At 44.3% G+C, this 22929-nt stretch overlaps 1 protein-coding gene across 1 annotated transcript in view; it reads left to right on the top strand.

The window, feature by feature from the left end:
• DCHS2 (dachsous cadherin-related 2) overlaps nt 1-22929 on the top strand; it is a 377954-nt gene that overhangs the window by 246331 nt on the left and 108694 nt on the right.

The following is a 22929-nucleotide window of genomic DNA, read 5'->3' as shown; positions in this document are numbered from 1 at the left end:
ATTTCCCTGTCCAGAACCCATACATTTAAATTCTATACGGTGACGAATCTCTGTACAGCATTCAAACAAAGTTTTGAGCAAATCGACTTTGGATATTAGAGCTGAAGAACGATTCACTCAACATTATTGGCCACCCTAAAAAGATCTATTTTTAGGGAGCGGCAAAAACTGTGGATGTTGTGAATTAACCTAATTGCTTGGGGTAGGGCATTTCAGAGAACTGGTGCAGCTCGAGATAAGTCTTGGAGATGGGAATGAGAGGTTTGGATTATGGTGGTTGTTAGTTGTAATTCACTGGCAAAACGGAGAGCACGGGTAGCTGTTAAATTATAAGAACTGTTTGGAAAACCCACCCAAAGCATCAAAATCTCCACATGTTTGTCCAAACTTAAGCTACATTCACACAACTGACTTTTTGGTTCACATCCGATCCACATATTTTGTGGATCCCACACTGACCCACTAGGAAGCCACAAAAAATGCAGACAGCACAGAGATGTCATACATGTGCTGTCTGCAAATTATAGAACATGTCCTATTCTTGTGCATTTTGCATTTCTATAACAGGGAGCAAGGAAAGTGTGGGATGCACACAGCCTGTGTAAGTATATTGCAGATCCACGTGGACTGCAAAATACATACAGTCGTGTGAATGTAGTCTAATAGTGACAGTTTACAGGTGATTCTTGGTTCATGAGAAGCTAATTATAAAATGACAACCAATATTGCAGCAGATTCTGTTGTCACCTTTAAAACAATGGCCACCACTACAAAACTCTGTAAAGCAAGCTGTAAAAAAATTCTATGTCTAAACTATCTAAAATCATCTTCAAAGTGGGTCCTGTGCTTTGGAAAATTCCTACTTGTTAGATGGGTCTATTGACAATAAGGTGATCACAAAGCGTCCTCCTGTTCGGAGGAGGACAATCAGCTATCTATAACTGCTGTGTTTATCTGCAGCAACACCACAGGGGACATTAAAGGCTATGTACACATTTGGTGGCAATTTTTTATTTATTATTGTGCTCATTTTGAGCTAAAAATTATTTTTTCAATTAGTCTTTATTAAAAATACAGAGTCCTTTTTTTCTGTACAGAGCTGAGATGCTCTAGTAGTAGCCTCTGGATTTTCTCTCCTTTCCGTCAGTTGGGTAGCTGCCGGGCTCCTTATCTCTGCTCTCTGACATTATAAACACTCATCAAAGCTCAATTCTTATCATATTGATAAGAATGTGGCTTAAGTTGGATTTACACAGGCTTCCTTCCCGACAGTCGGCCGCTTGTTCAGTGAAGGAGACCGCTGCCTTTACATGCAGCGATCGCCTTCACAATATGAGGATGAGCACGATCTGCTGCTCAGAAGCCATGATCGATGAAGCCTGCATGAACGACAGGATCACCCAATGAATGAGCATTTCGCTCGTTCATCGGGTGATTGGCGGCACATTTACATGGCCGGATTGTTGGGAATGATTCTTGGGCTGTGTAAATGCATCTTTAAATAATTGTTTATGACCTTTTAGTAATTTAGTTTTAATTTTAGTAGTTTAGTGTTTTTAGATGACCAGTTAACCCTTTGTTACAGAATGGCTCAATATTTTCAATAAAGACCAATAGAAATAATGATTTTTAGCCCAAAATGAGTAAAATGCTATCATAAAAAAAATTGTCCCCAAAGGTGTACAGTCGTGGCCAAAAGTTTTGAGAATGACACAAATATTAGTTTTCACAAAGTTTGCTGCTAAACTGCTTTTAGATCTTTGTTTCAGTTGTTTCTGTTATGTAGTGAAATATAATTACACGCACTTCATACGTTTCAAAGGCTTTTATTGACAATTACATGACATTTATGCAAAGAGTCAGTATTTGCAGTGTTGGCCCTTCTTTTTCAGGACCTCTGCAATTCGACTGGGCATGCTCTCAATCAACTTCTGGCCCAATTCCTGACTGATAGCAACCCATTCTTTCATAATCACTTCTTGGAGTTTGTCAGAATTAGTGGGTTTTTGTTTGTCCACCCGCCTCTTGAGGATTGACCACAAGTTCTCAATGGGATTAAGATCTGGGGAGTTTCCAGGCCATGGACCCAAAATGTCAACGTTTTGGTCCCCGAGCCACTTAGTTATCACTTTTGCCTTATGGCACGGTGCTCCATTGTGCTGGAAAATGCATTGTTCTTCACCAAACTGTTGTTGAATTGTTGGAAGAAGTTGCTGTTGGAGGGTGTTTTGGTACCATTCTTTATTCATGGCTGTGTTTTTGGGCAAAATTGTGAGTGAGCCCACTCCCTTGGATGAGAAGCAACACCACACATGAATGGTCTCAGGATGCTTTACTGTTGGCATGACACAGGACTGATGTTAGCGCTCACCTTTTCTTCTCCGGACAAGCCTTTTTCCAGATGCCCCAAACAATCGGAAAGAAGCTTCATCGGAGAATATGACTTTTCCCCAGTCCTCAGCAGACCATTCACCATACTTTCTGCAGAAGATCAATCTGTCCCTGATGTTTTTTTGGAGAGAAGTGGCTTCTTTGCTGCCCTTCTTGACACCAGGCCATCTTCCAAAAGTCTTCGCCTCACTGTGCGTGCAGATGCGCTCACAGCTGCCTGCTGCCATTCCTGAGCAAGCTCTGCACTGGTGGCACTCCGATCCCGCAGCTGAATCCTCTTTAGGAGACGATCCTGGCGCTTGCTGGACTTTCTTGGATGCCCTGAAGCCTTCTTAACAAGAATTGAACCTCTTTCCTTGAAGTTCTTGATGATCCTATAAATTGTTGATTGAGGTGCAATCTTAGTAGCCACAATATCCTTGCCTGTGAAGCCATTTTTATGCAACGCAATGATGGCTGCACGCGTTTCTTTGCAGGTCACCATGGTTAACAATGGAAGAACAATGATTTCAAGCATCACCCTCCTTTTAACATGTCAAGTCTGCCATTTTAACCCAATCAGCCTGACATAATGATCTCCAGCCTTGTGCTCGTCAACATTCTCACCTGAGTTAACGAGACGATTACTGAAATGATCTCAGCAGGTCCTTTAATGACAGCAATGAAATGCAGTGGAAAGGCTTTTTTGGGATTAAGTTAATTTTCATGGCAAAGAAGGACTATGCAATTCATCTGATCACTCTTCATAGCATTCTGGAGTATATGCAAATTACTATTATAAAAACTTAAGCAGCAACTTTTCCAATTTCCAATATTCATGTAATTCTCAAAACTTTTGGCCACAACTGTACATAGCCTTTAAGCATCACACTTTGCCCATTCAAGTAAACAAAGGACAGGTCTTCCAGAGTGACTGCTGTTTGTAACTGATCTCCACTCTGGTCAAGAGATGAGGATCCTTAAGAGGAAGCCTATCTCTATCCCCTGTTCATTGTGTCTATGTTCCATGGTGGCTGCTGTAAAGGATATCTCTAAAAGCTGTTACGGGTACTTTCACATTTGCGGCAGAGGATTCCGGAAATCCTGACGCAAACGGACGCATTTGTAAGACGGATCCGAATGCGGATCCGAATGAGAAATGCATTTCAATGCCAGATCCGTCTTTCCGGTTGTCATCCGGAAAAATGTATCCGGTATTTATTTTTTTTCCTTTTTTAAAGGTCTGCGTATGCGCAGACCGGAAGAATGGATCCGTCAATGCGGCGCTAATACATTTCAATGGAAATTAATGCTGGATCCGGCATTCAGACAAGTGTTTAGGATTTTTGACCGGAGAGAAAAATGCAGCATGCTGCGGTATTTTCTCTGGCCAAAAAACGTAAGAGGGACTGAACTGATGCATCCTGATGCATACTGAACGGAATGCTCTCTATTCAGAATGCATTATGATAAAACTGATTAGTTTTTTTCCGGTATTGAGCCCTACTCAATACCGGAATAGAAAAACGCTAGTGTGAAAGTACCCTTAGTTCAGTGGTTGACATATACAAATTTTTGGTGTGAGGTACACTTGCACTGCATATGTGACAGGGAAATTAATATAGTTAATTCGTCTGTTAGTTCGTTGGGTGACATATTCCCATTTTTGGTTTGAGGTACACCTGCACTGCATACGTGACAGGGAAATGAATATAGTTAATCCTTCTGTTAGTTCGGTGGGTGACATATGCACATTTTTGGTGTGAGGTACAAATGCACTGCATACTTGACAGGGACATTAATATACCGTATCTTTCGCCCCATAAGACGCACTTTTTCCCCCCAAAAATGGGGGGGAAATGCCCCTGCGTCTTATTGGGCGAATGCTGACAGTTTAACATCGCTGGATGCGATGTATGAGCGAGCGGGGGCCGGGGGAGGGACTGGGAGGAGGAGCTGGGGGCCGGGAATAGCGGCGTGGCGGTGCAGTCAGTGTACTATAGCCCCGCTCCGGTATAGTAATATAAAATGTCTTATTCAATAAAAATTTATTACATATGCCCCCTCACTCCTAAATTCCTAATAGTAACTTACATCCTATTCCTAATAGGTTCTGTACAATGCCGGCAGGCAGGCCGGGCGGGCGGCAGCGTAACTCCCTGATGTCACGTGCCTGCGCCGCCTACTTTATGGATGAAGCAGGCGGCGCAGGCAAGTGACATCAGTGAGTGACGCGCCAGCCGCCCGGCCTGCCTGCCAGCATTGTACAGAACCTATTAGGAATAGGATGTAAGGTACTATTAGGAATTTAGGAGTAAGGGGGCATATGTAATAAATTTTAATTGAATAAGACATTTTATATTTGTATACTGGGGGGGCGGCGGGGGAGGGGGGGATGATTCATGGATGGCACAGTTAAGAGGTGGGGGGGTCTGTGGATGGCACATATATAACAATGCCAGCCACAGATCCCCCCTGTAACAGTGCCATCCACAGATCCCCCCTGTAACAGTGCAATCCACAGATCCCCCCTGTAACAGTGCCATCCACAGATCCCCCCTGTAACAGTGCCATCCACAGATCCCCCCTGTAACAGTGCCAGCCACAGATCCCCCCTGTAACAGTGCCAGCCACAGATCCCCCCTGTAACAGTGTCCGTCATCCACAGATCCCCCCTGTAACAGTGTCTGTCATCCACAGATCCCCCCTGTAACAGTGTCTGTCATCCAAAGATCCCCCCGGTAACAGTGTCTGTCATCCACAGATCCCCCCATAACAGTGTCCGTCATCCACAGATCCCCCCATAACAGTGTCCGTCATCCACAGATCCCCCCATAACAGTGTCCGTCATCCACAGATCCCCCCCATAACAGTGTCCGTCATCCACAGATCCCCCCATAACAGTGTCCGTCATCCACAGATCCCCCATAACAGTGTTCATCATCCACAGGTCCCCCATAACAGTGTCCGTCATCCACAGATCCCCCATAACAGTGTCCGTCATCCACAGATCCCCCATAACAGTGTCCGTCATCCACAGATCCCCAGTAATAGTGCCATCCACAGACCACCATTAGTTCCAAACCCACCAAAAGCACACCTTTTGGTTGAAATTTTTTTTTCTTATTTTCCTCCCCAAAAACCTAGGTGCGTCTTATGGGCCAGTGCGTCTTATAGGGCGAAAAATACGGTAGTTAATCCGTCTGTTAGTTCGGTGGGTGACCTCAAAGAATGAGGAGAGCATTAAATAAGGGATGTGGCCCTGGTCGTGGTGCTGCTGGAGCTCCTGTTGCAGGGAGAGGACGTGGTCGATCTGTGCCAGCTACACGCACAAGTGAAACACCTTCCTCAGGTGCACATAGGCGACAGGACGTTCAGCGTCATTTTGTAGGCCCAAATACCGGTGAACGAATGGTGAGGCCAGAACAAGTAGGGGTGGTAGTAGATTGGATGGCTGACAGTGCCTCCAGTTCCTTCACATTGTCTCCCATCTGGTTCCCTGCTGAAGCCGCAGAGTTGGCACCTGCAGCCCATGGGCATCTGTCTTTCACCTCACCCCCTTGCAAATCAGCAATGGGCATTACGGACAGTTAAACCATTTGGGCTCAATGACTTTATATCTTATGCGTGTTTCATCTAGCTCTCTCATCTGGTTCTTGGGAGTGCTTTAATTCCTGACATAATGCCGATATTTTGGTGTGGTGAATAGGAGCCCTGATACCAACAAGTTAATGAGCCCAGGGGCGTAACGATCGCGGTCGCAGGGGGTGCGACTACGACCGGGCCCGGCGGGGGGAGGGGGCCCGCTGTACTAACATGTAATGAAGAGCTGTGACGGGGCCCGGCATGAAGTACAGTGACAATGCCAGCCCCGTCAGGGCGCTCCATTACACGTTTAATATTATGAGGCAAGGTGGGGGAGGTTTGCGCAGAGAGGGGGAGGAGGAAGAGGGGGGACGCGCGCACTCACTCATATACACTCGGCCCGGCAGTTCTTGTCACTGCCGGGCTGTCTCCAGATCATCAGTGAAGCAGGAGCTCTAGCGCTCCCTCTGCTTGCCGCACATCGCGCTGCTGGCTGTGGGAGGAGCTCTGAAGGCCCGGGAAACTGCCTTCAGTACAGCCAGCAGCGCGATGTGAGTGTGGCAGTGAAACATCAGGGAAGAGGGTAAGTATGTTTTTTTTTTTTTTTTGCAGACTGGGGGCAAAGGGGAAGGGGGGGCACAAAAGTGTGCATCTCTACTGAGGGGGCACCTAATCTGTCATAACTACTGTGAGGGGGGCACATATAAAGGCATTACTATGAGGGGGCACATATATCAACTACTGTGAGGGGGGGCACATAATCTGGCATAACCACTGTGAGGGGTACATATGTGGGCATATCTAATGTGAGGGGCACATAATCTAGCATAACCACTGTAGGGGGGCACGTATCTGGTCATTACTGTGAGGGGCAAATAATCTGGCATAACTACTGTGAGTGGGCACATATCTGGTCATAACTACTGTGAGGGGGAACATATCTGGCCATAACTACTGTGAGGGGCACATATCTTGCTATATCCACTGTGAGGGGCACATATCTGGGCATATCCACTGTGAGGGGCACATATCTGGGCATATCCACTGTGAAGGGGGCACATATCTGGGCATAACTACTGTGAAGGGGGCACATATCTGGCATAAATACCGTGAGGGGGCACATATTTGGCATAACTCCTGTTAGGGGGCACATATTTGGCATATCTACTGTTAGGGGGCACATATCTGGGCATAACTACTGTGACAGGAACAAAGGTGGGCTTAATTACTGTGAAAGGCCACAAGGTGGGCATTAGTACTGTGAGGGGCCACAATGTGGGCATTAGTACTGTGTGGTAGCACTTAGGGGAAATGTCCTAAATTACCCTGCTATACATTGGCATAGCTCAGTCTACCAGGCCAGCACAGCGCCCCCTGCTGGTGATTTCATAGGGGCAGTCACCATCCCTTCCTTATGTGATTATTCATTTTTTTCTCTATCACCACAGGGACCTTGTTCTGGATCCAGTGGATATCACGCCGAAGCCAGCGACACCCTGGATGAGGTAGGACCAGATTTTATTAGGAGTGGGTTAGTGTAGCCATGCATTGGGCTTAGGGCTCTTTAACACAAGCGGATCCCGTGTGGCTAATCCGCTGTGTGAAAGAGTGCCAAGCCCCGCTCCGGACAGCAGAGACACGTAGCAGTAACATAATTGATAATGCTCTGTGCCTCTCTATGATCGTTTTGCTACAAACTCACAGTGACAACTTTATCTCACTGTGATTTTGTAGTAAAAAGGTCACAGAGAGGCACGGAGCATTATCAATCATGTTACTGCTCCGTGTCTCTGCTGTCCGGAATGGAGCTTGGCCCTCATTCACGCAGCGGACTAACCACAAGGGAAAGAGCCCTTCGTAAGAAAATCTGCCGCTTCTTTGTAAAAAGATCCAAAGTTTGCACTGGGGCCCATAACACTCTAGTTACGCCACTGAATGAGCCCATAGACCACTATAATACCATTCATTTGTGGATGTGGATGAGTGGATGGGTGCACTATGTTTTCCATCTTTATTGTAAAGGGATTGTACATATAAAAAGAGAGATTTGCTATTCAACTAATAGTCCCTCTATTTTGCATGTGTTTGTAATATCTGATCAGTGATGTTAGTCACTTTTATTGCTGTAATCAATTTAACAACTAGTTACCTATGGTATCCATGATATCTGATCGAACACTGGATGATCGATTTCCTTCTTGACGTTTTTATGTTATCATTTGTTGCTTTGTGTTGCAACTTTAAAAATCAATAATGGCTGCATTTTGTTGTGGCCATAAATATGGCTACATTGATTTGTAGCAAATGGTTACGTTAACCTTTTGCAGGTTTCTCTGTTTGTAATATTTAGTAATGATATTAAGTGCTGCAAAATAATTTGGGAATGCCATTTTGGGATTACCTGTCGATCTAATCTTGTCCCCAGACTGCATTAGCTTCTGTATGTATGCCATAATAATAGATACCCACTGAGGCATATAGCGATGTTTAGAAGACAGGGGAATCGGAGGACTTAATACTCCTCACTGGTTCCCCGTCATTAGAGCTCCGCCCAGTAGGCATGGCTGTGTCTATAAAAGGAACGGCTATTTGCGGCCGCACTACACCCCTACAGTGCCGCAGGCTTACACATCATCAATGCTGCACGCTCGCCATCTGTGGCGTGCAGCGTCTTCTTTCTTCTGTCTTTGAGCGCTGCTTACCGACGAGTTTATGGGCGTGCAGCGTGTCCTGTCTTCTAATGCTGCTTATCGCCAAGTTTTTGGGCGTGCAGCATCTATGAAACTCTTGTACTTTCCCTTCTGCCCCTGATGACATGCCAGCAACTACTCAGGGGGCATAGAAATGCGTCGAGCAGACGCAATACAGTTACAAGATGTACATGTGACAGTGAATGAGGGTCTGTCTGGAGGTGTTGGGGATACAAGTGGAGAGGTGCTGTTGGCTTAAAAGAGCCACAGAGATAATAGCACCTATTGAACCCCTAACATCATCTCCAATACAGCTCTACGTATGTGTATTTGTTACCCATATGATAAATGGGGAGAGTTAATGAGATGTGGTGATACATATGTATTTTCAAAATACACTAATGGTTCTGTATGTCTCCACATATCCCCATTTGGGAAAATAGTATTTAAAGGTAACAGTAGTGGGGTGCGGATATAACTAAATTAACTAATAATAGCCACCCCCTACACCTAGCCTGATTTAAGTATCTTTGGGCGGTTTAGCCACATTTTTTAAGTGAATATATTTAATAAAATGTTTTTTTTAAGTGGTTTTTTTTTTCAGGCAGGGAACTCCACCTTGCACATACTGGAGAGACTGTGCGAGCAGCAGCAGGCGATAGTGGATAATTCCCTCACTGGAGCGTGATCAGAAGATGCGCCAGTACAAGCGCACGCTGGTAGACGCGCTGCTGATGGCATTCCCACCTGACAGCGTTTAGTAGAAGCACAAGGCGTAGGCAGAGGAGTAGGACGAAGAAGTCGCCATCGTAGCTGGGGCACCGCCAGTACTTCAGAAGGCAGGGTTAGCATGGCTGAAATGTGGAAAAGCTTTGTCAGCACGCCACAACAACCAGCATCACCAGTTGATACGGAACGTCTTAGCAGGAGGCAGCATTTCACCAACATGGTGGAGCAGTATGTGTGCACACGCCTACACGTACTGAATGACGGGTCTGCCCCCTCCAACTTCTGGGTCTCCAAAGTGGGCACATGGCCTGAGCTTGCCCTTTACGCCTTGGAGGTGCTGGCCTGCCCTGAACGTGTGTTTAGCATGGCAGGGGACGTTATTACAGACAAGCGCAGCCGCCTGTCCACAGCCAATGTGGACAAGCTCACGTTCATTAAAATGAACCAAGCATGGATCCCACAGGACTTGTCCGTACCGTGTGCAGAATAGACATGTATACCGGCCTTAACCAGCCATTGTTATACTACAGCGCACTTTCTTTTTGCATTCTCTTTTCTATTTTCCAATGTTTTGTGGTCTTCCCAAATTTATAAAAAAAATAAAAATTAAAAAAACTGTGTTGGCTACCTCCTCCTCTGCTTTCACCTACACCACCATGTCCACTGCCTCCTCAACCTCCTACTCCACTTTGCCTACTAGTTCAAGATTATTATTTAATTTTTTTTTCTATTCTATGTTATTTTAAGTCATTTCCCTATACACATTTGTTTGCAGGGCAACTGTCCTGCTCTTACCCCCATTTTGCTTGCTTTTTCAGCCCTTTAGCCCTTACTACGACTATTTTACAGCCATGTTATTGTACCAAAATTCAGGTCCCTATTGATTTCAATAGGGTTCGGGTTTGAGTTCGGGTCCTGAACCCGAACTTTGACCCGAAGTTCGGCCGAACCTGGCGAACCCGAACATCCACGGGTCCGTTCATCCGTACTTAAAGGGTGTATAAACATGAGTTTTCTAACCTAGACAATCCTGTAAATATATTATCATATTGTTATGCTTGAAGATGACACAATTCTGTATACAGTATACATGTAGACACAGACTGTGTTCAATTGAAATCAAAATGATAATCTCATTATACACCACTTTTAAAGGGAATGTGTTATCAGAAAATATCGTCCTGTGAATAGTGGATCCTGTGTTAGTGGTCTGTGATTTTAGTTCTTTTATAAACCATACACTGTTAATAGTCACAAAGAAAATTTTTAAAAATCACCAAAGGTTGTAAAAACATATGATTACTATAAAAATTGAATTTAAACAAAAAGTTCATTTCTGATGATACATTCGTTTAATAGTAATCCAGTGTTACTGCCTGTTACTCCTGTGCTCACAATGTCTGCTTCCAACCTGCTTAGCCAAATACAGATGTTTGATTTCTGTGGATACCTCAAATTCCAATTTAGTTAAGCATTATCTGTCGACAGCTGTGTAAGTTATGGTTCTTCTCTGAGAAAGTCATTCTTATGTTGGAGCCCTTAAATATGCAGCTGTGTGCTTTATTGTGACGTGACAGGCAAAACTTTAGTATTCAGACTGTGACCTTGCACAGTTTAATTGGAGTGAATATTCAGCTTTTCTTTCCAAATAAATATGCAGACTGTTATATAAATTGTGAGCTGTCACTGGTTGTGGATTGTATTAAATGCAGGTGCACTCCACAATTCATACTTCAGGTGCAGGTAAAGAAAATAACAGATCAATAGAACTGTACACAGAAAATTGTAGATACACAAGGATCTATAGCGAGTGATAGAGCTAAAAATAAAATTCTGAGGGATAGATAGATAAATAGATAGAATACAAAGATATATTGCCAAAGAATAATAATAATAACAATTATCTAATATATAAATCTGTGTGTATGTATGTATGTATGTATGTCCGCTAAAGGAATCCGCATCGTCTCATTTACAATCACAAAATTTTGCACAGCGGCCTCTTGTGACTCGGGGAACGTCATAGACTGTTTTGAGTGGAAATTTACACCCCCTGCTTTCCAATTATTTGCCCAAAAATGCGCTTAGTAACCTAACCGCCAAACTACAGGAGCCATTGTCTGTTGTGGCGGTTAGCCTGGATATTCATCAGGTTGCATATAGCAACCAATCACAGCTCAGCTTCTATTTTGCTACAGGTCATTAATATGAGCTCTGATTGGTTGCTATAGGCAACGAAGGACATTCTTAGTATAAGACCGCTTATGTGTGAGGTAATATGATTTCCATTGCAACGCTTAGCCAACATTGTTGTAGAGGCTGATGTAACTCACATAAAGGGGCGGGTGCAGGGGAGGTCACTGTTAAGGCAGCGGGGTACTGTGGAAGTCACTGTTAAAGGGGAGGGTATTGTGGAGGTTACTGTTAAGGGGGAAGGACACTGTGGAGGTCACTGTTAAGGGGACGATGGTGCTGTGGAGGCCACCGTTAAAGGGGCGAGAAGGTGTGAGGGGGTCACTGTTAAGGGGGTAGGCCGCTGTGAAGGTCACAGTTAAGAGGGCGTTGTGCTGTGGAGGTCACTGTTAAGGGGAGCAGGCCGCTGTGGAGGTCTTTGTTAGGGGGGCAGGTGGGGTGTTGTGGAGGTCACTGTTAAAGGGGCTGGCTTCTGTGAAGGTTAAAGTTAAGGAGGGTGAGATGTTGTGGTCACATTTTAAGGAGGCGGGGTGCTGTGGTGGGGTCAGTGTTAAGGGGTGGGGGCTGTGGAGTTCACTGCTAAGGGGGCGGAATGCTGTAGATGTCACTGTTATGGAGGATACTGTGGATACAGTTGCAAGAAAAAGTATGTGAACCCTTTTGAATTATATGGATTTCTGCACAAATTGGTCATAAAATGTGATCTGATCTTTATCTAAGTCACAACAATAGACAATCACAGTCTGCTTAAACTAATAACACACAAAGAATTAAATGTTACCATGTTTTGATTGAACACACCATGTAAACATTCACAGTGCAGGTGGAAAAAGTATGTGAACCCTTGGATTTAATAACTGGTTGAACCTCCTTTGGCAGCAATAACTTCAACCAAACGTTTCCTGTAGTTGCAGATCAGACGTGCACAACGGTCAGGAGTAATTCTTGACCATTCCTCTTTACAGAACTGTTTCAGTGCAGCAATATTCTTGGGATGTCTGGTGTGAATCGCTTTCTTGAGGTCATGCCACAGCATCTCAATCGGGTTGAGGTCAGGACTCTGACTGGGCCACTCCAGAAGGCGTATTTTCTTCTGTTTAAGCCATTCTGTTGTTGATTTACTTCTATGCTTTGGGTTGTTGTCCTGTTGCAACACCCATCTTCTGTTGAGCTTCAGCTGGTGGACAGATGGCCTTAAGTTCTCCTGCAAAATGTCTTGATAAACTTGGGAATTCATTTTTCCTTCGATGATAGCAATCCGTCCAGGCCCTGACGCAGCAAAGCAGCCCCAAACCGTGATGCTCCCACCACCATACTTCACAGTTGGAATGAGGTTTTGATGTTGGTGTGCTGTGCCTCTTTTTCTCCACACATAGTGTTGTGTGTTTCTTCCAAACAACTCAACTTTGGTTTCATCTGTCCACAGAATATTTTGCCAGTACTGCTGTGGAACATCCAGATGCTCTTGTGCAAACTGTAAACGTGCAGCAATGTTTTTTTGGACAGCAGTGGCTTCCTCTGTGGTATCCTCCCATGAAATCCATTCTTGTTTAGTGTTTTACGTATCGTAGATTCGCTAACAGGGATGTTAGCATATGCCAGAGACTTTTGTAAGTCTTTAGCTGACATTCTAGGATTCTTCTTCACCTCATTGAGCAGTCTGCGCTGTGCTCTTGCAGTCATCTTTACAGGACAGCCACTCCTAGGGAGAGTAGCAGCAGTGCTGAACTTTCTCCATGTATAATCAATTTGTCTTCGTGGACTGATGAACAGCAAGGCTTTTGGAGATACTTTTATAACCCTTTCCAGCTTTATGCAAGTCAACAGTTCTTAATCATAGGTCTTCTTAGAGCTCTTTTGTGTGAGGCATCATTCACATCAGGCAATGCTTCTTGTGAAAAGCAAACCCAGAACTGGTGTGTGTTTTTTATAGGGCAGGGCAGCTGTAACCAACACCTCCAATCTCATCTCATTGATTAGACTCCCGTTGGCTAACACCTCCCTCCAATTAGCTTTTGGAGATGTCATTAGTCTAGGGGTTCACATACTTTCTCCACCTGCACTGTGAATATTTACATGGTGTGTTCAATAAAAACATGGTAAGATTTAATTCTTTGTGTGTTATTAGTTTAAGCAGACTGTGATTGTCTATTGTTGTGACTTAGATGAAGATCAGATCACATTTTATGACTAATTTGTGCAGAAATCCATATCATTCGAAAGGGTTCACATACTTTTTCTTGCAACTGTATCTTTTAATGACACACACAAACATTAAATGAAATAGATGAAATATACCCGTGCAAAGCCGGGTCCTTCTGCTAGTAATCTAATAATCTTGATTTATAGAATACCAACATATTCTGCAGCACTTTGCAATCACAAGATGAATGTACAGTCATACATTACATAGTAAACTGACCAACAACACAGGGGTGGACACAGACGGCAGAGGGACCCTGTGCAAAGAATGTGCCAGGTCCCCCCCCCCCAATCATAGAAAGCATAGAGAAAGGACAGCACCACTTACTGACGTATGTTTGTCCATCATTTGGCGGCGGTGCTCGCGGTGTCAGGCCCTGGCCCAAGGGACCCCTCAATAACCGAAAAGGTTTGAAAAAACCGTAGCACTCCCAATCTTCAATCCAATTGTGTATTTATTAGCACTGAACAGAAGCAACGTTTCGAATCAAAAGTATTTTGAAAACGCTAATGTGAAAGTAGCCTTACATACACACACTTGTATACATGCATGGACCCTTACATAGACACACTTATATACACGCAGGCACTCTTACATACACACACTTATATACACGCAGGCACTCTTACATACACACACTTGTATACATGCATGGACCCTTACATAGACACACTTATATACACGCAGGCACTCTTACATACACACACTTATATATACGCAGGCACTCTTACATACACACACTTATGTACACGCAGGCACTCTTACATACACACACTTATATACATGCAAGTACTCTTACATGCACACACTTGTATGCATGCACGCACCCTTACATACACACTTATATACATGCAGGCACTCTTATATACACAGTTGTGTACATGCAGGCACTCTTACATTCACATTTATGCAAATGCAGGCACTCTTATATACAAAGTTGTATACACACTGTCATACATGCAGGCACTCTTTTACACCATATTACAATACATATAGATCCCTTTCTTATCTCCTGGCCCTCTGCATTGCTTGTTGTCCCCGAGTTCCTCCCCCTCACAGCAACAGGGCTCCGGCTCCATATAGGCAGCAGTACTTCCTTCTAGCAGTGGTGGCTAATTGGAGGAGAGCCTGTTAGTGCTTTTGACTGACAGGTTTTTGTGTAATCAGCACTCCTGGTCAGTAAGGCTGTGTACACATAGTCTTATTTGCCAGAAAATCGCAGCAAAATGCCATGTTTTTTTTATGCGATTTTGTAAAAATTAGACTAGACCTTACTGACCAGGAGTGCTGATTACACAAAAATCTGTCAGTACTCCTATGAATCAGCGCTAGTATTCAGGATGTACTGCCTATACCTGAGCAGCATGTTATCTCTGAGTCCCTCTCAAGTTCAGGAAGGGGTGGCCTACTGCAGCCAGCCAGCCACTTTTCCTACTGTGTATGACCGCAAGGACGGGGGGGGGGGGGGGGGGGGAGCTGACCGGCAACTGAGTTAAAAGCACGATAGCTTACTTGTTGGTTAGGGGCCCACCGAGGATTTCACCGGCTCCCCAGTGGGCCAGTCCAAGCTGAGTTGGCCTCCTTCCACGCTGGGCCTCTGTGCAGCTAAACTGGCTGCACAGACGGTATATCTGCCCCTGCAATAACTCAAACAATAGACGAGGACCCTGCTCACAAGAGCTTACATTCTGTTAATATCACAAGAAATGTTGTCTTTGTTACTTAAAGCAACCTATCACAGCTCAGCTTTCATTACTGGAATATGAAAGCTGTGCTCTAATTGGTTGTTAAGGACAACTAAAACATATTTACTTTTAGACAGTTTCATAAATCTGCCCCCACTGTGTTTGGACATTAGCTACAAGGCCCAGATGTCTCCTGCAGATGTTTAGAATTACCTCAATGTTTTCTACAGTAACTATTTTAGTAATTCATTTAAATATTCTAGTACATTATACAGTCCCATCCTTCTTAATCAGGAGCATGAGAAACCGCAGCAGAAGTATCACAAATCCATGGTAGAGTAGTAACCTGATCAAGACGTTTCCATTTGAATTTGAAGGGGTTTAATATGAGTGAAAGAAAAAAAAAAACTTAATGTATGCACTTTGACTTCATCAGTTGGGCACAGCTCATTCCACCCCCTTGCCAAGTACCTGTTGACTATATATTTCCAGGTAGTCTGCACATATCTCTGCATGGATATTTTAAAACGTCCATGCAGAGATTGCAGCAGCACACTTATAGTGCAACTGTAGGAGCAGGAAGCTTGCTGTCAGTGACACCAGAGCTCCCCATAGAGAAAGCAGGGTTGGATTTTCACCGTCCCTGCTTTCCGAATTTCTCTATACGCAGCGCTGAATGAGTGCTGTGTATATAGATCAGGAAGTGGCAATGTCACTTCCTGCTTCAGTCTCAGCATCATGTGAATGCTTGGGGCTAGGAGTCTGCAAAAGCTGCTAGGTCTTAGCAGACCCATATCAGCTCTGTAGAGAGATTTCACAGCCTTAGACCTCTTGTGGCCTCTTGTGCAATGCACGAACACCAACCATGGGGCAGCCGCAGCGGATCGCGGATCTATTCACTTTAATGGGTCCACGATCCGCCCGTTGCGCAAATAGATAGGACTTGTTTTATTTTTTTTGCGGAACAGAAGTACGGGACGAAGCCCCACTTAGGCACTTCGTTCCGTGCTTCCGTTCCGCACCATTCCACATCTTCGGATTTGCGGACCCATTCAAGTGAATGGGTCTGCATCTATGATGCGGAATGCCCACGGAATGGCGCCCGTGTATTGCGGATCCGCAAATGCGGTCCGCAATACGGCCACGGAGCGCACACATTCATGTGAAAGAGGCCTTATACAGTCTCTCTCAGGGTTCTATTTCTCCTGTAACTGAGGGTAATATGTCAGCCCAAGTCACAGGAGAAGTCAGTAATAAATAAATTGAAAAAAAATGATGTTAAGGCCTCCTGCACACGACCGTTGTGTGCACCCGTGGCCGTTGTGCCGTTTTCCGTTTTTTTTCGCGGACCCATTGACTTTCAATGGGTCCGTGGAAAAAACGGAAAATGCACCGTTTTGCAGCCGCATCCGTGATCCGTGTTTCATGGCCGTGAAAAAAATATGACCTGTCCTATTTTTTTCACGGCCAACGGTTCACGGACCCATTCAAGTCAATGGGTCCGTGAAAGAACACGGATGCACACAAGATTGGCATCCGTGTCCGTGATCCGTGGCCGTAGGTTAGTTTTTATACAAACGGATGCGAAGATCCGTCTGCATAAAGCTTTTTCAAAGCTGAGTTTTCACTTCGTGAAAACTCAGAACCGACAGTATATTCTAACACAGAAGCGTTCCCATGGTGATGGGGACGCTTCTAGTTAGAATACACTACAAACTGTGTACAAGACTGCCCCCTGCTGCCTGGCAGCACCCGATCTCTTACAGGGGGCCGTGATCAGCACAATTAACCCCTTCAGGTGCGGCACCTGAAAGGGTTAATTGTACTATCATATCCCCCTGTAAGAAATCAGGGCTGCCAGGCAGCAGGGGGCAGACCCCCCCCCCCTCCCCAGTTTGAATATCATTGATGGCCAGTGCGCCCCCCCCTCTATTGTAATTATTCGTTGGTGGCACAGTGTGCGGCCCCCCCTCCCTCTATAGCATTAACAACATTGGTGGCCAGTGTGCGGCCTCCCATCTCCCCCCCCCCCCATCATCATTGGTGGCAGCGGAGTTCCGATCGGAGTCCCAGTTTAATCGCTGGGGCTCCGATCGGTAACCATGGCAACCAGGACGCTACTACAGTCCTGGTTGCCATGGTTACATAGCAATAGTACAATAGTAGAAGATTCATACTTACCGGCTGCTGCGATGTTCGTGTCCGGCCGGGAGCTCCACCTACTGGTAAGTGACAGCCTCAGGTCTGTGCGGCGCATTGCTAAATGAACTGTCACTTACCAGTAGGTGGAGCTCCCGGCCGGACACGAACATCGCAGCTCCCAGGTAAGTATGAATCTTTTACTATTGTACTATTGCTAGTAACCCGCTGCCACCAATGATCGGGGGAAGGGGGGGAGATGGGAGGCCGCACACTGGCCACCAATGTTGTTAATGCTATAGAGGGAGGGGGGGGGCCGATGGGGGGCGCACACTGTGCCACCAACGATTTATTACAATAGAGGGAGGAAGGGGGGGGCGCACACTGTGCCACCAACGATTTATTACAATAGAGGGAGGAAGGGGGGGGGCGGGGGGGCGCACACTGTGCCACCAACGATTTATTACAATAGAGGAAGGAATGGAAGGGGGGGCGCACACTGTGCCACCAACGAATTATTACAATAGAGGGAGGAAGGGGGGGGGCGCACTGGCCACCAATGATATTCAAACTGGGGAGGGGGGGGGGTCTTCTCCCTGCTGCCTGGCAGCCCTGATCTCTTACAGGGGGATATGATAGTACAATTAACCCCTTCAGGTGCGGCACTTGAGGGGTTAATTCTGCTGATCACGGCCCCCTGTAAGAGATCGGATGCTGCTAGGCAGCAGGGGGCAATCATGTACACAGTTTGTAGTATATTCTAACTAGAAGCGCCCCATCACCATGGGAACGCCTCTGTGTTAGAATATACTGTCGGAAATGAGGTTTCACGATCTAACTCATATCCGACAGTATATTCTAACATAGGGGCGTTCCCATGGTGATGGGGACGCTTCAAGTTAAAATATACCATCGGATTGGAGAAAACTCCGATCCGATGGTATAAAAGGGACTCCAGACTTTACATTGAAAGTCAATAGGGACGGATCCGTTTGCAATTGCACCATATTGTGTCAACGTCAAACGGATCCGTCCCCATTGACTTGCATTGTAATTCAGGATGGATCCGTTTGGCTCCGCACGGCCAGGCGGACACCAAAATGACTTTTTTTTCATGTCCGTGGATCCTCCAAAAATCAAGGAAGACCCACGGACGAAAAAACGGTCACGGATCACGGAAAAACGGGACCCGTTTTTGCGGACCGCAAAAAAATACGTTCGTGTGCAGGAGGCCTAAATGTCACCGAAACGTCTTATGTAACCTTATGGGAGGGCACAAAGCTTTAAAAAAATTATACAAAAAAGATAATAAAATATAAAAAAGTACACCACCACACGCTGGGGGGGGGGGGTAAATGGCCTGGTCTAGAGTTGGTTAATAATATGATTTATTATTAGCAGTTTTATATGGGACTGCAAGAAAACCTAGACTTTTTGCAGTTTTATGCCACCCCGCTGCTTTTAAAAAGTGGGTGTGAAAGTGGATATGGTTAATGAGTTTCACTCCAGATTTATCACTGTGACTTTTGCAAATAGTCTCAAATTTGCTCCCGTAGGAGGGTAGCGTAACCGAAATGGAGTAGAGTTACTAGACAAAAGTGCAAGGTTTAAAGATGCAGCAAATTTATTGTTTGATAAATTTGGCGCAAAGTATGCCGATGCAAACTAAAGCAAAAAGTGGGGGGCATTTTTCATGGCCCCTTGTGCCAGTTTTTGGCCTAAAAAAGTCACACCCATATGACTAAATTTAGGCACACATTGTGTTTTTACACCAACCTCCGCACTGGGCAGTGGCGGGGATAGTGTGGGGAGTGGCGAGGGATGGGCCATCAGCCCTGGAAAATTCACAATTATTTACGACAGTTTCCTGGAGTAAATGATGATTGAAATCTAATATAGAGAGGGGCTGGAATATATTTCGACTTGTGTACATGGACTGGCGAAGGATGCAACTAATTTATGATGAGGCTTGCACCTCTTTATTATTTAAGCGCATCATCCAGCAGCACAGGGGATATCAAAAATGGCGTAAAACAACCCCAAGTACTTTAATTATCACCAACATAATAAAGTACACCCTTAGACAAAACAGTCTAGTAATGTACCAGATTTATCTCAGTGACTGCTGGATGATAAATGGTTGAGCTGTTACTTGGAGCACCAGCTCTGTCAATCAAGAGGTGGAGTTGGGGTCCTCAGCATTGGGGACAGCCCGTCACGGGTGTAGAACTCTGCTTGATGCCATGAATCGATTCTTACAAATAAATTTGCTACCGTAATTTCTAATCCTCATGCCTTTTTTACTGATAGGCTACACACCTGTCTTGATAAGCCATGCCCTTGACAGACAAGTCAGGAAAAGTGTCTACAACAGTTAAATGTGGTGTAAAGCATGTACAACAGGTCTGTGGCGCAAAATTAGCAAAATTCTGGCACATTGACTAATAAATATATCCCCTGCTGACCTAGTGTGATATATTTAATAATAACAGGTCTATGCTTATACACCATGATTTCCTAATACATTATGCTACATGATAAAAATAGCTGTGCTCCAATTGTACTGTTTAAGTATGTACACGTAAGCATAAACTTGTGCATAGTTTCATTTATCACACAGATATAAAAGAAGTAAATAAAAGACTACAACTACAACGGTATAGTACATGTCTCTCGGCATCTTACTAGCTCAACATAATAAACTAGTAAATTTGCCGGCAATATTAGTTTTTAAGTGTCCGTTTTATCAAGAAAATAGGCTTTCCAAAAAAGTAACCGAGGAATAACTATATAATGTGTTGCACAGTAAAGCACCTGGAGCTAGCACAGTTTCTGTAACATAAAAGCAATGTAAAAAGAGTATCTAAATAATTACACCTAAGTGTGCAATGTGACACTTTGCAGATTGCATAATAAGTACAACAGTAGAACAGTAAAAAGAAACTATAAAACTGCAATCCTGTAGAATGATAAGAACAGTGACTGACTCTTCTTCAAGTTATCAATTTCACCTAAGGGGAAATAGAGTAGCTGGTAACACCGATAACCAAGAAAACTACCCTATCTAATTTAAAGAGGTTTAAGAAATAAAATACTGGCGGACAGGCACTCAAATTATGGGTTCATGGAAAGGCAGTTTTTTTAAATTAATTTAAAATACCATAAAAAATATATGAGCATAAAACAGTACAATAGATTAATTTAAAGAGGACCTGTCACCACAAAATGTAAGTCAATCTGAAAGCACCATGTTATAGAGCAGGAGAAGCTGAGCAGATTGATATATAGTTTTTCGGAAAAGATTCAGTAAAACCTGAAATGTATGCATTTATATCTCTGCTTTTTCTAACAGCTATTGGTACAGGGAGAAGATGATATCAGCAACTGACAGCTATCTCTGTATACACACTTATACACACAATACTATAAGTCACTCATAACACCTCCCCCGAAACCGATAGCAAAGATATAAATGCATAAATTACAGGTTTTACTAAATCTTTTCCCACAAAAATAGATATCAATCTGCTTAGCTCCTCCTGCTCGATAAGACGGTGCTTTCAGATTGCACTGCATTTTGTGGCGACAGGTCCTTTGTCCAAACCCTTGTCTATGTGGAGGATTACCCATTCTGCTCTGCTCTATGACCCAAACAAGGGAGTCCCAAACAAGCAGTGGCTTTAACTCTGGTGGACTCAGTACCAAATGGAGAGCTACAGTATTCATCTGAACGACCTCCATGTAAGGTCCCCTTCACATATATTAATTGTGTTTGGCCAGCTACTTTAGGCTAGGAGCCGGACACAACTAATATACACTCACCTAAAGAATTATTAGGAACACCATACTAATACAGTGTTGGACCCCCTTTTGCCTTCAGAACTGCTCTAATTCTACGTGGCATTGATTCAACAAGGTGCTGATAGCATTCTTTAGAAATGTTGGCCCATATTGATAGGATAGCATCTTGCAGTTGATGGAGATTTGAGGGATGCACATCCAGGGCACGAAGCTCCCATTCCACCACATCCCAAGGATGCTCTATTGGGTTGAGATCTGGTGACTGTGGGGGCCATTTTAGTACAGTGAACTCATTGTCATGTTCAAGAAACCAATTTGAAATGATTTGAGCTTTGTGACATGGTGCATTATCCTGCTGGAAGTAGCCATCAGAGGATGGATACATGTTCTCATTCTGTTTACGCCAAATTCAGACTCTACCATTTGAATGTCTCAACAGAAATCGAGACTCATCAGACCAGGCAACATTTTTCCAGTCTTCAACAGTCCAATTTTGGTGAGCTCGTGCAAATTGTAGCCTCTTTTTCCTATTTGTAGTGGAGATGAGTGGTACCCTGTGGGGTCTTCTGCTGTTGTAGCCCATCCGCCTCAAGGTTGTGCGTGTTGTGGCTTCACAAATGCTTTGCTGCATACCTCGGTTGTAACGAGTGGTTATTTCAGTCAACGTTGCTCTTCTATCAGCTTGAATCAGTCGGCCCATTCTCCTCTGACCTCTAGCATCCACAAGGAATTTTTGCCCACAGGACTGCCGCATACTGGATGTTTTTCCCTTTTCACAGCATTCTTTGTAAACCCTAGAAATGGTTGTGCGTGAAAATCCCAGTAACTGAGCAGATTGTGAAATACTTAGACCGGCCCGTCTGGCACCAACAACCATGCCACGCTCAAAATTGCTTAAATCACCTTTCTTTCCCATTCTGACATTCAGTTTGGAGTTCAGGAGATTGTCTTGACCAGGACCACACCCCTAAATACATTGAAGCAACTGCCATGTGATTGGTTGACTAGATAATTGCATTAATGAGAAATAGAACAGGTGTTCCTAATAATTCTTTAGGTGAGTGTATGTGCACTGCAGTGCACAGATTCGGCGCCTATACACTGATAGCACCGGACAGGAAACTCTGCATGCTTGCGCCATTTGACATCCGGAGTCATCAGTGATGCACTGGATAAATATGAATGATCCCACTATGGGATCAGTTCTGTCTTCAGTTTCCCTCTGGCGTTTTTGCACCTCACCGAAGGGGAACTGAGACTGACTCCTGGATATATGAGAAGCTGGGCTGCCTGCTGCTTAAATTTATCAGTGTTGAACCCCTGAAAGGGAAGATGAAACAATCTAAAGTTTATGGCATATATAGATATTGCATGTAGAACAACAACAAAAAAGCAATACAACAATACCTACTAACCATGAATAATACAAATAACTAAATTTTTGGTAAAGGCAATTAGCAAAATTTGATTATTTATTGTATTTTAAATCTGTTGGAAAAATGAATAAGAACAGTTATAAATATGTACACATATC

Source organism: Bufo bufo, chromosome 2 (genome assembly GCF_905171765.1).
Source record: "Bufo bufo chromosome 2, aBufBuf1.1, whole genome shotgun sequence".
NCBI classification, from domain to species: Eukaryota; Metazoa; Chordata; class Amphibia; order Anura; family Bufonidae; genus Bufo; species Bufo bufo.
The sequence above is the reverse complement of the archived record's forward strand: the minus strand, read 5'-3'. Positions and strand labels throughout refer to the sequence as shown.